The sequence below is a fragment of the Canis lupus genome, chromosome 1, assembly GCF_048164855.1.
Source record: "Canis lupus baileyi chromosome 1, mCanLup2.hap1, whole genome shotgun sequence".
Taxonomy (NCBI): Eukaryota; Metazoa; Chordata; class Mammalia; order Carnivora; family Canidae; genus Canis; species Canis lupus.
This window is the reverse complement of record NC_132838.1, coordinates 111,209,472-111,226,138: the sequence shown is the minus strand read 5'-3', so window position 1 is coordinate 111,226,138 and position 16,667 is coordinate 111,209,472. Positions and strand designations below refer to the sequence as shown.

Below are 16,667 nucleotides of genomic sequence, written 5' to 3'. Positions count from 1 at the left end.
TCATTAGAGGGATAGTTAACAGCTCACCAAGCTAGTTGGAATAGGCTCCAGGAGCCCCTGAAAGGGACAAAGTCTGTAACAACCCTGATAATTAACATTTGGCAAGTACCTCCTGTGTCGCAGGGGCACCACATGTGCTGTCCCATTTGGTCCTCACAACAGGATCTCCTCCTCTCAAAGGACAAAAGGAAGACTGAGTGGTGCTTTGCTCAAGGCCACAGCTACAAACCAGCAAGTGTAAAGTCTGGGATTCAAACCCAGACAGACAGACAGACACACTCCTGAGCTCAGTGGTTTCAGGAATAAAGAGTTTTATCCGACTTTTATTTTAGTGCCTATTACATCACCCACATTTCCTCACACTGTTCAATTCATCCAGGAGCCCCAGATTTTAATGGAAGAATGACTATTCCAGTTGGAACAATCAGGAAAAAGGACATTGGCAAAAGGGAAGGGGGGAATAGAGGCTAGGGGAGGTAGCAGTGGATGTGGCTCCAGAGGCCTCAATGCAGGGAAGCTCCCACCCGAGCCAGGACCCTTCCAGCACACCACAGGCCCTGCTAAAACCAAGGACTGCACCTGTGCTCACTTGGGATTCATATCTCCCTCCGAGTGCCCAAAACCATGAGCCCCAGAGAACCTGAGGGTAAGGAGCTATGTTCTGGCTTCTGTGGAGAAAGTATAAGAGACAAGAATTAATTGAGGGCACAGAGGCAGATGTGAGAGAGAAAAAAAAATATCCTGCAGCAGTTTGAGCCTCTGGTTCTGGGTGTCCCTAAGGCACAGCCCCACTCCTACCTTGGAACTCCCTTATAAAAAATTCCTCAGTTTCCTTAAACTACCTCAATGTGGCTTCCTGCCCTGTGGACCCAAAAGAATCTCAAGGCATATACCTGCCTTGACAAGATATATTCCTCCTCCCTGACAGTGTTCTATCATGACTAGATTCAGCTAGTAAATAATAGAAAACCCAAAATCAAATACCTTAAACAAGACAGAAGTTTAATTTGCTTTTACAAAAATGGGATCTGGAGACAGGGTACCCAGAGCTAATGTGGCACTTCATCATCAGGGGGACCCAGTCTCCTTTCATATTATTGCTGTCCTCTTCAGTCCATAAGTTGTGACCCAATAGGGCTCCTAGAACTCCAGCTGTCACATCTACATTCCAGTCAGTAGTGAAAAGGAAAAGGGGTTAGAGAAACTTTTTTTAAGGGCAAAAAATGTTTGCCTTGAAGTCCCATACAACACTTTTACTTTGGTCAAAATGTAGTCACATGGCCATAGTTAGCTCAGGGGAACATACACAATGTAATTTTTGCTAGGCTCCAATGTATCCATTGACAAAGCAAGGTTTGTATTACCAAGGAAGAAAAGGGCACGAATATCAGGGGAATCTCTTACAAAATCTTATTCCTTCTGTAGAGCTGGAGGGCAACCTGAACCTTCAGCCCCTAGGCCCTCTAAATTGAGAATTCTCCTGACAGATGTTTGGAGAACTGATTCCACCAAAAAGGAATCACCACCAGTGGGCCAGTGGTTGTAGCTCACCCGGGCAGGTGGTGGCCTGGGGAGCTAGCACAAGGCCCTTTAAGACCTCCTGCTACGTCCTTCTCTCCTGTCTCGTTAATCTTCTGTTAGAGGCCAGCCTTCTCCTTCTCAAAAGAGAAACCATCACAGTCCCACCCGGGGCAAGGTCCCTTCCTGACTGGGAGTCAACACTAATTAATACCCCAGTCTCCCCATGCGGCAGTCACAGTGAGCCCTTACCTGTGAGCCCCAAAATACACACCTCTACCACCAGGAGGCACCATTTACACAGAGCACATCCAATTGGGTGCTGTGAGGCAGCAGCATCCCGGTCCACACCTTCATGTGGTGAGAAAAGGAGGTATAAGAACTACTAGATTGAGGCGGTGTATCCCCATACCAGCTTCTGGGGAGAGCTTGGTAAGATGGTACAGGATGGGGTGGCAGAGTCACAAAAGCTTGATACTGTTACAGCCAGAAAAACAGGGTCATAGCCAAGCAACAAGAATCTGGTGGCCCCTGGAGGATGGACTGGCGATTTAGGGATAGGAAGATGAGTTGGAGGCCTCTCAGAGCCTCTGGGAGAAGAACAGAGGGTGCCCTGACCCAGGCAGCGCCTCCTCAGCTACCAGAACTAACTAGTCCTTAGCCACATTTGTTAGTGGGTTTTTTTTTTTTTTTAAGATTTTATTTATTCATGAGAGATACAGAGAGAGAAGCAGAGACACAGGCAGAGGGAAGAGAAGCAGGCTCCCTATAGGGAGCCAGATGCGGGACTTGATCCCAGGACCCTGGGATCACGACCTGAGCCGAAGGCAGATGCTCAACTACTGAGCCACCCAGGCGTCCATTTGTTAGTGTTCTCTAGGGAGGAGGAACTGGGGCTGAGAGCAGAAAGCATCAGGTGTCTTTTGGACACCTGAAGAAAAGATTAAGGGTGCCCCAGGCAAAGGGAACAACAGGGACGAAGGCACAGCTGTACATGTCTCATGGTATCCCTAAACCATCAGCAGGCACAAGGTTAGAACTGTCTTTTTGGAAGGCACATGGCTGAATTTCAAAAACATTATGCTGAGTGAAATGAGTGTTCAAAATGTACAAAATAGTGCATTCTGGTGATTCCACTGGTAAGAAATACTAAGAGAGGCAAATCTAATCTTTTTATTTTTTTAAAGATTTTATTTATTTATTCATGAGAGACTGAAAGGGGCGGGGGAGAGACACAGGCAGAGGGAGAAGCAGGCTCTGTGAAAGGAGCCCAATGCGGAACTCGGTCCTGGGTCTTCAGGATCACGCCCTGGGCCGAAGGCAGCGCTAAACCGCTGAGCCACCCTGGCTGCCCAAATGTAATCTTTTTTTTTTTTTTTTTTTCCAAATGTAATCTTTTTAAAAAGGCCTGTCAGTGCTGCCTTGGGTGGGGGAATTAACTGCAAAGAGTCACAAAGGAATCCTTTGGGGTCACCAAGATGTACTGTATCTTGACTATAGTGGAGTTACATGGGTCAAAATACATCAAAACTTACACATAAAATGGGTGCATTTTAATGAATGTAAATTATACTTCAATAAAGTTGATTTTTAAAGTATATGGATATTCTGGTCCACCCTCAGAGATTATGATCTGGTTGCTCAGGGGTATAGCCTGGGCACTGGCATTCTGAAAAGCTTTCCAAGTGATTCCAATGTGCTGGAAGCAGTGATCCTTCAAGTATACCCCACAAATGTGCGTCAGAATCACTAGGAGTTTGTTCATGCAGATTCCTGGCTTCCATTCCCAGAGGTTCTGATACTATAGGTCTGGAGTAGGGCTGGAACTGTCATCTTAACAAGCTCCCCAGATGATTCTTGAATGTAGAATTTGAGTGCCATTGACTTGGATTGTGCTATGGGGCAGACCCCAACTCCTAGGGAAAGCCAGGGGCTGAGAAGAGTGCAGAGCTGGGCCCTGCTGTGTGCCCTTGAGCCAAACTCCAAACCTCTCTGATCCTACTTTACTGTGCACACTTTAGAACCTGCCACAGTCCACCAACAGCAGCCACTAGCTGGTGGTCACGTGTGGCTAGTAAGCACTTGAAATGCTGGTGGTCTGCTGTGAAACATGCTGCCAAGTATAAACTGGGATTTGGGATGAAAAATGATTACATTAAAAAAAAAAGACTGTAAAGCATTTCAGTAATTTTTTATATTGACTATAAGTTGAAATGACAACATATTGGATACACTGGGTTAAATAAAATATATTATTAAAATTAATTATACCGTTTCTTTTGCTTTTTTAATCCCAAAATTTATTTAAGTTTTTTTTTAATTTATTTATTCAGAGAGAGACTGAGAGGCAGAGACACAAGCAGAGGGAGAAGCGGGCTCCATGCAGGGAGCCTGACGCGGGACTCGATCCTGGATCTCCAGGATCAGACCCCGGGCTGCAGGCGGCGCTAAACTGCTGCGCCACCGGGGGTGTCCCCAAAATTTATTTAATTACGAAACTATTTCTTTTTTTTCAACGAGGAATTCATATTCTACAGAATTCTACTTAAGCACAGAGGATAAATATGTATTTTTTTAAAGATTTTTATTTATTCATTCATGAGATAGAGAGAGAGAGAGAGAGAGAGGCAGAGACACAGGCAGAGGGAGAAGCAGACTCCATGCAGGGAGCCCGACGTGGGACTTGATCCCGGGTCTCCAGGATCAGGCCCTGGGCTGAAGGTGGCACTAAACCACTGAGCCACCCAGGCTGCCCCTAAATATGTATTTTTAGTTCTAAAATTCTATGATATTTTAACTGGTAAATTTCTGAAGAAAGATCTTCAAAGAAATATTTTTCTTGCCAAGGAGGCCTTCCTCATTCTTTTCCCTAAGCAAGCTATCCTCTTCCTGAGCATCCACTTGCGTGACAATAAGATTCAGCCGTGTGCCTGTCTCTAAGATGCTCAGGCTCTGCTGACTGCCTGACTGTGCACAGATGTTCAAAGTCCATGTGAACAGGGCCTATCATGCTTATTCAGTTACCCAGTATTACTCTCACATAAACCTATTCAAAAAACTGGTCTCCTTACTGTCATCCTTACATTCATGTCTGTACTTTGGTTTTTTTTTTTCTTTTTACTTGATCTGATACACTCTTCCCCGAAACATTGTAGTACATGGCCCCTCCTCTACCAACTTACCCTGGCAGTTCAGTCTACTCTGACCTTTTTACAAACTCAATTGTTCCCATATTAGAATCATCTGTGGAGCTTCTGCCCCCAAATGCACAAATCCAGACCCACCCCTGCAAGACACTGATTTAGCGGGTTTGGCATGGAGCCCAGCTACGCAGGTTCACAAAGCTCTGCTGAGGTTTCTGATATGCAGGAGTGGAAAGTATCTCTCTGACACAGAATGCACCTCTTATACCAATCAAGTAAGTCTGTGCTCAGTGCTTCCCGTGGGCCCTTGCTTGGGGGCTTTGGTGCACAGAACACAGCCGCATCCTGACTCTGGGTAGCCCAGAGTAGCTTGGAGGCATTCCTTCAACTAAACATGATGAACACCACAAAAGCAGTATGAGCGCAGTGCTTTGGAAGCAGGGTAGGGTGGTGGATCATTATCAAAGGGACCATAGAGGAAGTTGAGGTAGCCCCTGAAGAAGAACTGGATTTTTGCCTGCTTAGTAATTAGGGTATTGTGGCTTTGGCCACATACAGCATATACACCCTGGTTCGGGCTCAATTCCCAATCCTGCATCAGGCTCCCTGTGAGAAGCCTGCTTCTCCCTCTGCCTCTCTGTGTCTCTCATGAATAAAGAAAATCTTTTAAAAAATAAAAATTAAAATTAATAGTGTGTCACATACCCTAACAGTAACCCTACTCCTAAGCCCTACACTCTACCTGTCTGGAGAGATCTTTTAACTGCAGTATATCAAGCACATAGACTCACACTCACCCTAGATCTGAGAAAATAGGTTCCTCAAAACACGATTTAAAAGAGAGAGAGACAGAGAGAGAGAGAGAGGCCTAGTTATTCTGAAGAAGATCCCAAATATTTAAAAATTGGTAATATTTCTGAAAATGGTGTGAGTATAGAGATATAAAAACACAAGAACCAACTGAATACCAATTTAAAAAGTATTTAGAGGGGCACCTGGCAGGCTCAGTTGTTTAAGCAGCCAACTCTTGATTTCAACCCAGATCATAGTCTCAGGGTGATGAGATCAAGCCCCAGGTTGGGCCCCACACTCAGCGTGGCGTCTGCTCCTCTCCTTCTGCCCTTCCCCTCGCTCACACTTTCTCTCTCTAAAATAAATAAAATTTAAAAAAATAAAATAATAAAAAGTATTTAGAGCCCCAAATCCCTTCCTTGCTTCAGCTGGGTAGATAGCAGCCATGCCTATACACTCACACCAGCGGAAGTCTGAGGGTTTGTTCACTGGAGAGGTCTCAAACCTCAGGATGTGAGGCAAATACCTTAACCCTATCTCCTACTCCAAACCCCTAACTTCTGACCCTAACTTTCTGGAGAGGGCTGTGAACTGCAAGATACTTACATACATATCTTCACCCTCATCCTGACTCTAATCCTAGAAAAGAGAGGGAAAAAAAAAAAAAGATGTGACATATACATGCAATGGAGTGTAAGTCAGCCTTTAAAAAGAATGAAATCTTGCAATGGAGCTAGAGAGTATTATGCAATGACATAGATGGAGCTAGAGAGTATTATGCTACGCGATGTATGTCAGAGAAAGACAAATATCATATTATTTCAATCATATGTAGAATTTAAGAAAGAAAACAACCAGCAAAGGGAAATGAAAGAAAGGGGCAAAAACAGAGCATCTGGGTGGCTCCATGGTTGGGCATCTGCCTTTGGCTCAGGTCCTGATCCCGAGGTCCTGGGATTGAGTCCCACATCGGGCTCCCCACAGGGAGCCTGCTTCTCTCTCTGCCTATGTCTCTGCCTCTCTCTGTGTGTCTCTATGAATAAGTAAATATAATGAAAGAAAAAAAGAAAAGAAAAGAAAAGAAAAGAAAAGAAAAGAAAAAGAAAGAAGGAAGGAAGGAAGGAAGGAAGGAAGGAAAGAAAAGAAAGAAAAGAAAGAAAAGAAAGAAAAGAAAGAAAAGAAAGAAAAGAAAGAAAGAAAGAAAGAAAGAAAGAAAGAAAGAAGAAACAGATTCTTAACTATAGAGAACAAACTGATGGTTACAGGAGGGGAGTGGGCTGGGGGGGGATGGGTGAAATAGGAGACTCGGGTTAAAGAGGGCACCTGTTGTGATGAGCACCGCGTACTGTATGGAAGTGTTGAATCACTAAATTGTACACCCAAAACTAATATTACACTGTACATTAACTAATGGGAATTTAAATAAAAACTTAAAAAAATAACAGCGTGTCAAGACAATCTTTTTGGTAAGGAACACTAAAATCAGTGACTCTCCAAATATATAACAATATTATATTCTCATCTAGTTTTTCTTTAGTTAATAGCTCTTCAGAGGAGAACACAGGCAACACCCTTTTTGAACTCGGCCACAGTAACTTCTTGCAAGATACATCCACGAAGGCAAAAGAAACAAAAGCAAAAATGAACTATTGGGACTTCATCAAGATAAGAAGCTTTTGCACAGCAAAGGATACAGTCAACAAAACTCAAAGACAACCTACAGAAATGGAGAAGATATTTGCAAATGACCTATCAGATAAAGGGCTAGTTTCCAACATCTATAAAGAACTTATTAAACTCAACAGCAAAGAAACAAACAATCCAATCATGAAATGGGCAAAAGACATGAAGAGAAATCTCACAGAGGAAGACATAGACATGGCCAACAAGCACATGAGAAAATGCTCCGCATCACTCGCCATCAGGAAAATACAAATCAAAATCACAATGAGATACCACCTCACACCAGTGAGAATGGGGAAAATTAACAAGGCAGGAAACCACAAATGTTGGAGAGGATGTGGAGAAAAGGGAACCCTCTTACACTGTTGGTGGGAATGTGAACTGGTGCAGCCACTGTGGAAAACTGTGTGGAGTTTCCTCAAAGAGTTAAAAATAGACCTGCCCTACCACCCAGCAATTGCACTGTTGGGGATTTACCCCAAAGATACAGATGCAATGAAACGCCGGGACACCTGCACCCCAATGTTTCTAGCAGCAATGTCCACAATAGCCAAACTGTGGAAGGAGCCTCAGTGTCCATCGAAAGATGAATGGATAAGGAAGATGTGGTTTATGTATACAATGGAATATTACTCAGCCATTAGAAATGACAAATACCCGCCATTTGCTTCAATGTGGATGGAACTGGAGGGTATTATGCTGAGTGAAATAAGTCAGTTGGAGAAGGACAAACATTATATGGTCTCATTCATTTGGGGAATATAAACGATAGTGAAAGGGAATAGAAGGGAAGGGAGAAGAAATGTGTGGGAAATATCAGAAAGGGAGACAGAACATAAAGACTCCTAACTCTGGGAAATGAACTAGGGGTGGTGGAAGGGGAGGAGGGGCGGGGGGTGGGGGTGAATGGGTGACGGGCACTGAGGGGGGCACTTGACGGGATGAGCATTGGGTGTTATTCTGTATGTTGGTAAATTGAACACCAATAAAAAATAAATTTATTTAAAAAATAATAAAATAAAATAAAATAAAAATAGCTCTTCATACCCATGTTTCAAGAGATAATTTTCAAGGATTCTCACAACTCAACATATGTTACATTTAGCTTCAATACAATTACTGATCCAAATCCACCAAAATGACGACCACCTGAAATAGATTTTATAGAGGGAGTGCCAAGCAGGTGAAAATAATCTGTTATCCTGTCTTTTTGCTTTTTAATGTAACTACTACACATTTTTTTTTCATTTTTTAAAAGATTTTATTTACTTATTCATGGGAGCCATACAGAGAAAGGCAGAGACACAGGCAGAGGGAGAAGCAGGCTCCCTGCGGGGAGCCCGATGTGGGACTCAATCCCAGGACCTCGGGATCAGGACCTGGGACTCCAGGGGCATGCCCTGGGCCAAAGGGGCAGGCACTAAACCGCTGAGCCACCCAGGGATACCCATACTAGACGATTTTAAAACACATATAGCTCACATTGTATTGCCATTGTTCAATGTTGCTTCCCACTTCTCAGGTGGCTCTCAGTTCAGCCTAAGTATATACGCAAGAGATTGATTTTAAATTATTGGGGGTGGGAGGATAAGAATTAAAATAGTAACAGCATTGAAATCGAGTGTGTCCCACACACATATGCATCATACTACCTCACTGAACTGCCTGGTGTCCTCGTGTAGGGATGTACCTACCGCTGTGTAACAGGTAATTCCGAATATTCATGGTTTAAAAAGTTAGGGTGGCACACACAGTTTCTGTGCGTCCGGACTTCGGGGCCGCTTACCTGGGCAGTGCTGGCTCAGCGCCTCTGGAGGTTTCAGGCAGGAGGAGGGCCGAAGCTGCAGGTAACTTAACTGGAAGCGGGTGTGGGGTAGACGACCCACTTTCAGGATGGTTCCTTCCCGTGGCTGTCGGCAGGAGGGGCCAGGCCCCAGCCCCGACTCCACCCTCCACCTTCATGGGGCTGCTCTTAGGGGTGAGGTCCTGCGGACAGAAGCGCTGGAGGCTGGGCCACAGGAAGGGAGGCTGCGAACCCGCGCTCGGGGGCGCCGGGAACCGCCTCGGGTGCTGCAGAACTCACACGCTGGCGGAGGCCGTTGGGGAGCCTCGGCAGCACCCCTTCCTCCTTGCCCTCGTCGCTGGACCAGCCCCAGCGCCACGTGAGCGCCCCTTCCCTCTCTTTCTGGGCCCTGGCTTCCGGATCGAAGCCTCTCAGGAAGGACAAAAATCCTGATTGGCCGAAGACTGAGCCAATCAGATGCTCCCAGGCCCACGACTGGTCATGTGACCTGGCTCTGGCCAATGGCGAGCGAGAGGATGTCTCCAGGGGGATGATGGGGAAATTGTTTTTTTTTTTTTTTTTTTTTAATTTTTTTTTTTTTAAATTTATTTATGATAGGCACACAGTGAGAGAGAGAGAGGCAGAGACACAGGCAGAGGGAGAAGCAGGCTCCATGCACCGGGAGCCCGACGTGGGATTCGATCCCGGGTCTCCAGGATCGCGCCCTGGGCCAAAGGCAGGCGCCAAACCGCTGCGCCACCCAGGGATCGAAATTGTTATTGGCTCTTGAGGAGATCTAGGAAGGGACCAGCGCTTCTCAGGTTTGGGGGCCCGGCTGCAGTTGCTGGCGGGCACGTGGCGGTCATCTTCGTCCGCGGAGGGAGTTGACCTCGGGTGCAGCGTGCTGAGAGCTGGGAAGGGCGATGCGGGACCTGGGGTTGCGGAGTTATCACTGAGCAGCCGTGTTCAGCAGCCCAGGAACTGCCCCATCATAGGAACCCCTGCTACATGGGATAGTACATGTCAGAGTTTCAAACCATTTTGAGTTAGGACACCCATGTTATGCAGCCAGAAATGTCCAAACTGATATTTTGAAGGCTGGTTTGCGCGTTTGATCATAGCCCAGGCTCAGTTAAGCGTGGGATGGAGTGAGGAGCAGGGACACAGGTGGCAAGATGAAATGTCCATTAAAAATGATTTAAAGTAGGGATGCCTGGGTGGCTCAGTGGTTGAGCATCTGCCTTTGGCTCAGGCCTGATGTTCAGTCCCGGGATCGAGTCCTGCATGGGGCTCCCCTGGGGGAGCCTGCTTCTCCCTCTGCCTGTGTGTTTCTGCCTCTCTGTGTGTCTCTCGTAAATAAATAAATCTTAATAAATAAATATACAAATGTCTTAAAATACGAGATGGACATTAAGGGGAAGAAGCCCACCCCACTCCCTACCCCTCAGTAAGACTTTGAAGACTGGAGTCGTCACCATTGTAGACCCCTCAGCTTTGCAAGAAGACAAAAGTTTTTCCAATACAATTCTCTAAGAAGTGAGGAATTGTGCAAATGTAGATATTTTCCAAACTTTGGACTAGTAAAATGTCACCGTTAACCACCAAATGAGATGTAAAGTGACAGATTATTAAGCCTAAAAGATGGCGCAGGTTCAAAGCCAATCTGGAACAATTCAAACCAAAGTTTTTATTTTTTCTCTCCTACTTTATTTCTTTATCTTGGGGGGTGAAAAATGTCGCATGTCGTATGTTTGTTAATAATCCCATTATTTATAAGCTTTGCACAGCTGCACTATCATAGCCAATGAGGTTTATCTGTGGCATGATTACTACCAACTGAAAAATTTCCCTCATAATCCTAAAATTTGCATTTTCTGCACATTGTGAAAGTTTTTACTGTTAAAGCTGCTTCCTTATTCTCATAGTGTTAAATATATATATAAGGGATCCCTGGGTGGCACAGCGGTTTAGCGCCTGCCTTTGGCCCAGGGCGCGATCCTGGAGACCGGGGATCGAGTCCCATGTCGGGCTCCCGGTGCATAGAGCCTGCTTCTCCCTCTCCCTCTGCCTATGTCTCTGCCTCCCTCTCTCTCTCTGTGTGTGACTATCATAAATAAATAAAAATTAAAGAAAAAATATATAAAATCATATATTTATTATAAAATAATATATAAAAATTATATATCATATATTTATATTATATATTTAAAATATATGTATTTATATATAATTGCAAGACTTTGCCTTGAAACTCTAGGCTGTTCTAACTGCTGGTAACAAAAACCTCAGCAAGGCAAGAAAGAGAAAATGTTCTGTACTCTCCTGTAGTTTCGGAAAAGCAGACCTTGCCTAATGAAACTGTCCTTGTAAATCTATTCCTAGCAAAGGAGTCTTATAAGACAGCAAGGCTTCAAAGATTGATGTTGCTGCATCCTCTGACAGCCACCTTCAAATTCCTGTATTAGTTTGCTAGAACTGCCATAACAAAGTATTACTGGATACACTGATGGCTTAAATATCAAGTTTTTTCTCATGATTCTGGTTTTTTCTCATGATTCTGGAGGCGGGAAGTTCAAGATCAATGCTGGCAGAGTTTGTTTCTTCTGAGGCTCTCTTTGGCCTGTAGATGGGCATCATCTTGCTGTGCCCTCAGATGGCCTTTGCCCTGTGTGCACATATCCCTGATGTCTTTTCGTCTTATGAGAACACTGGTCCCATTGGATTGGGGCTCCACCCTTATGACTTCATTTAAAGTTAATTACCTCTTTGGGACACCTGGGAGGCTCAGTCGACTAAGCGTCTGACTCTTGATTTCAGCTCAAGTCGTGATCTGAAAGGTTTGTGAGATGGAGTCCCTTGTCTGTTTGAGTTTCTCTCTCCCTCACCCTTTGCTCCTCCCCATCACTCGTGTGCACATACATATGCTCTCTCTAAATGAATAAAAACTTTTTTTAAAACAAGAAGTTAATTATCTCTTTAATAATTGTGTCTTCAATACAGTCACATTGGAATTTAGGGCTTCAACATATGAATGGTTGGAGTGGACCACAATTTAGTTCATAACACCTCTAAAATCTGGACTGCTTGTCTTAACTAATAATCTGTTGCCCTTGCTAATAATATCTACACCGACACTCCCTTTTCCTGAAAAGTACAAAGGCTTGGGAGGTTTGGGTTTTTTTTTTTAAGATTCTATTTATTTATTCACAAGAGACACATAGAGAGAGACACAAACATAGGCAGAGGGAGAAGCAGGCTCCCTGCAGAGGACACTTGATGCAGGACTCAGTCCCGGGAATCCAGGATCATGCCCTGGGCAGAAGGCAGGCGCTAAACTGCTGAGCCACCCAGGCATCCCAGACTTAGGAGTTTTTATTGTCCCTTCTCTATTCTGCCCTCATGGAGCTAAAAAGAATATCATAATTCTGCTAGATCTTCTTATTCAAACAAAGTGTCATGTCACTTAAATTCATATTTTCCTTCTATTGATCTATGGACCATGACTGAAACAGTAATGTGAGAAAATTGCTTTCATGCAGGAAATGTTGGTGTGTTTTCTAAATGTTGGGAGAGTAGATCTGGGGCTGTGACATTCTAATACATCTGATTTGACTTAGGACTAGATTGATTCCAATTCTTAGAGGCTCAAGGGGACAGACCTAGCCCATGGAAAGACAGCTAGCTGGGTGCTCTCTGATGGGAAGGAAAAGGAAGCCAATTCTATCAGGCCCCACAGACTAAAGATCTGAAGCTGCAGAACTAACCCACTGGGGGAGCTGCTAACACCAGTAAGTATCCTAGAAAATTGGGGAATCAAAAAGCTGCTACTACTGGAGCTCTTGGCTCTAGGACCATGCCATGCTTGCTAGATTCATAAAGATAAGAGCTTCTCAAAATGCACAAAGCCAGTCACTGATGGTGGCCCAGAAAAAGACACCAGCCTCTCCATGACTGTGCTCATCAGAATCTGTGGCAGAAGCATCATAAGCACGGCCACCATTTCACTTCCCCTTTCCAAATCTCATGAAATATGTCAGGTTGGCAGAACCCTGGCTTCAAGAGAAGTGAGGAAGTGTGGTTTTAGCTTCCCTGCCTCTGTAGCACGAAAAGACACCCAGAAGAAAGAAGGCTTGAGCAGGCAAATCCACAATCTAAAACCCCTGGGACATTTTCTCTTCAGCTTCCTACATCCAGGGGAAATCCATATCTGGTCTTTCCCCTGTGTAAGTGGGGCTTTGCAGAAAAAGCTCCAGACAATCTGGTGTCTTTGCACCCACTTTCCTACCAGCAACTGAGCGGAGATTTAAGATCTCAATGATCACCCTTCATCCTGGCCTAAAGGCAGAACCAGGAGAGAAAGAGAGAGAGAGATCCAGAAGTAAAAGAGAAAGAGAGGGCAACATGTTGGTTTTATTCACCAAACAATAAAGAATATAAGGAAACATGACTGAGCTGTGCGGCCTAATGGGTTTGCCATTACCTCCCTCTGCTTTCTGCTCCCTTAAATCGAGCAACTTAACTTAGGATATAAATTTGGCTGTGTGTAACAGATTCAAAATAAGAATAGCTCTAATAACACATAAATACATATAAATATATTTCTCTCTTCTGTAACAGTGCAAGCTGGCATACAGCTCTGCTCTATGAAGGTGTCCAGAGCCTGGGCTCTTCCATCCTGTTCTTGGCCATCCCTATGGTGTTGTACTCATTGCAGTGGTCCAAGGTGCCACTCCACCATGTCCCCATTCTTGCCTGAAGGAAGGGAAACCAAGAAAGAAAGACCTCATTCCTTTCAGGGCATGACCCCAAAAGGGCAATTCTGCTCACATCTCATCGACCAGAACCTGGCCTTGGGGCCACACTTGCTGAAAGGGAGACTGGGAAACATAGTCTTTATTCCAGACAACCATGTGCCCAGGGAAAACTACTTTAGCTGTGAGAGAAGGGCCTAATATATCAGGGGTGAGGGCACCACTAATTTCTCTTCCAGATCATCTTATTTCCTGTAGGCCCTTTATCATATAGCAGAAGGTGACAGGCGAAAATGGACTCTTTCTAGGGATAGGTAAATCTAAAAACAGAGGGAGGGGGTCTGAGCCACCCCAGACTCATCAATCTCATAACAGGGAAGTTGAACAAAAACCAGGGCCTTATCCAACTCCAGGTTTCTAACTAGAATTGTACTGGCATTTTAGGTGAGACAAGTTTCTGTTGTAGAGGACGGTCCTGCCTATTATCACAGGGTATTTAGCCCGTAAACATCATTACTCTTCTGTCCTCAAGCATAGTGACAACCAAACTGTAGGCAGGTATTTCCAAACCCCGTAGAAGGAGCTGGGGTTGCCTCTGACCAGTCTTTCCATGGAAACATGAAACATGTGTAGTAAGACTTCTCCCTATCTAAACCTAGCCCCTGGTGAAACAGAAGATCCTTTTGGCCTTCCAGCTGCCTTCTACAACTCAGCTTTGTCCAGAGCCACCCAGCACTGGTTATTTGTCATGTTATTAGTTAAATGATGCTTTACTGCTCTCCTCCAACACACCAAGCCCTTGCAAATGTGCATATGCACATACTTGCACACACAGGCTGGGAGAAATGAATGATGTTACAAGGGCTCAAGGAGCCAGGAAAACAGGACCTGACCCTGTGTCTCAGGAAACTCATCGTCCCAGGACCAGAGGAAGTAAGGCTGGCTTGGCCTTATGAGTCTGGCCTTGGACAATGTATTTAACCACACTCATTGTATATCTCTGTTTCCTCCTGTCTCTGAAAAAGCGGCAACAATATCTAACACCTATTAGTGTTAGGAGGTCCAAGGGACTAAAAGGTTGGTGTATATAATGCTTAAGATCACAGATTCTGGAAACCAGCATCTGGGTCTGCCAGTCATGTACCAGCGACATGGCCTTGGATAGGTTGGCTACCTGTGCCTCGTTCTCCTCCTCTGTAATAGGATGATGGCATCCCCTGCCATACAGCACTGTGCCCCCTTATTCAGTGTCAACTTCTTTGTAAATGCTAGCAATTGTCATTACTGTCTCCTCCAAGAGGGACTCATTCTTTTTTTTTTTTTAACTCTAGACATGATTCCAATTTCACCAATTTTTCCACTAATGTGCTTCTTTTGTTCCAGGATCCAATCCAAGATCCCACATTGCATTTAGTTTTCATGTGTCTCAAGCCTCCTTTGTGACAATTTCTCAGTCCTACCTTGTTTTTTCATGACTGTGACCATTTTAAGGAACACAGAGTATTTTTTAGAATGTCCCTCAATTTGAGTTCAGCTAAGCTCTTCTCATACTTAGACTGGTGTTCTGGGTTTTAGGGCAGAAAAATACCATAGAGGTGAAGTGGCTCTTCTTCTTCTTTTTCTTCTTCTTTTTCTTCTTCTTCTTCTTCTTCTTCTTCTTCTTCTTCTTCTTCTTCTTCTTCTTCTTTCTTTCTTTCTTTCTTCTTCTTCTTCTTCTTCTTCTTCTTCTTCTTCTTCTTCTCCTTCTCCTCCTTCTCCTTCTCCTCCTTCTCCTTCTCCTCCTCCTCCTCCTCCTCCTCCTCCTTCTCCTTCTCTTCTTCTACTTCTCCTTCTCCTTCTTTTCTTCTCTCTTTTTATCATCCCATTTCAGGGCCTACATAATATCCACAAGACATCACTATCCAGATTGAACTTGATCCATTGGTTAAGCTGATGCTAATGAAACAGAAGTGACTCATTATATCTGCCATTTGCATTCTGTTTTCCTACTTAGCTAACCCTTCCCCAGGTTACCTATGGACTTGATGATGGTTTGTTATGATTTCTGCAAATGTAACTTAGCTATTTCTTTTTTTTTTAAGATTTTGTTTTTATTTATTCACGAGAGATACAGAGAGAGAGAGAGAGAGGCAGAGACACAGGCAGAGGGAGAAGCAGGATCCACGCAGGGAGCCCGACGTGGGACTCGATCCCAGGTGTCCAGGATCACACCCTGGGCTAAAGGCGGCGCTAAACTGCTGAGCCACCAGGGCTGCCCAATCTTAACCATTTTTAAGGTACAGTTCAGCAGTAAGTATCTTCACATTGTTGTGCAATGGATCAAGGCTCATGTTCTTTCAGTGACACATCAAAAATTTTGCAGTTATGTGGACAGTTATGTTTTATTTTCATCATTATGTTTTTCCTGTCATCTGCATTGATGCAAGTAGCATATTAGTATGTAATTTCATGGGTGTTATTGTCTAAAAACTGAGTCAATCTTACTTTAGATGAGTCATTTTTAAGTCAAATATTGAGTAAATAAACAAAAGTGCAGGTGGGGTGTGCATATGGAAGGAATTATAATGTGGTATGAGAAAGGCTGAGGCTTGGGAAACACAGACCTGCTAATCGTCCTCCTCCCCCAGGGTATCCCCTACCCTTCCTCAGTCTCCACTAGATCTTAAATCACATGCTCTCAAAAAAAAAAACTCTGTTTTTCACCTCTCCTTTCCATCAGAGGTTGTTTTTATTTTTATTTTTTTATTTTTTGGAAGCAAGTAACTAAATCCCAAATCAAATTGTTCCAGGAAGATCAATGGAAATATGTAGACTCCGATGATACAAAAGCTGAACGATTAGTGCCAACTTCAGGCACAGCTGGATCTAGGTGTTTAAATGTCATCAAAAATCTGTCCATCTACTGACTATGCTTTCTTATGTGTTGGCCTCATTCTAGGCAGCCTCTCTACTCATGATAGAAAGAGGGCTTCCAGTTGTTCCATACTCAGATCCCAT

General features: G+C 44.2%; 1 protein-coding gene and 1 pseudogene across 1 annotated transcript in view; one reads left to right on the top strand and one right to left on the bottom strand.

Moving 5' to 3' along the window:
• Window positions 1–9,081, bottom strand: part of CEACAM20 (CEA cell adhesion molecule 20) — a 79,610-nt gene extending 70,529 nt beyond the window's left edge. The window contains exon 1 of the mRNA XM_072774948.1: window positions 8,923–9,081. The gene's annotated coding sequence lies outside the window, so the exon portion shown is untranslated. The remainder of the gene's footprint in view (window positions 1–8,922) is intronic.
• Window positions 9,082–10,694: 1,613 nt separating this feature from the next.
• On the top strand, window positions 10,695–10,827 carry LOC140609104 (U4 spliceosomal RNA; annotated as a pseudogene).
• Window positions 10,828–16,667: the final 5,840 nt, after the last annotated feature.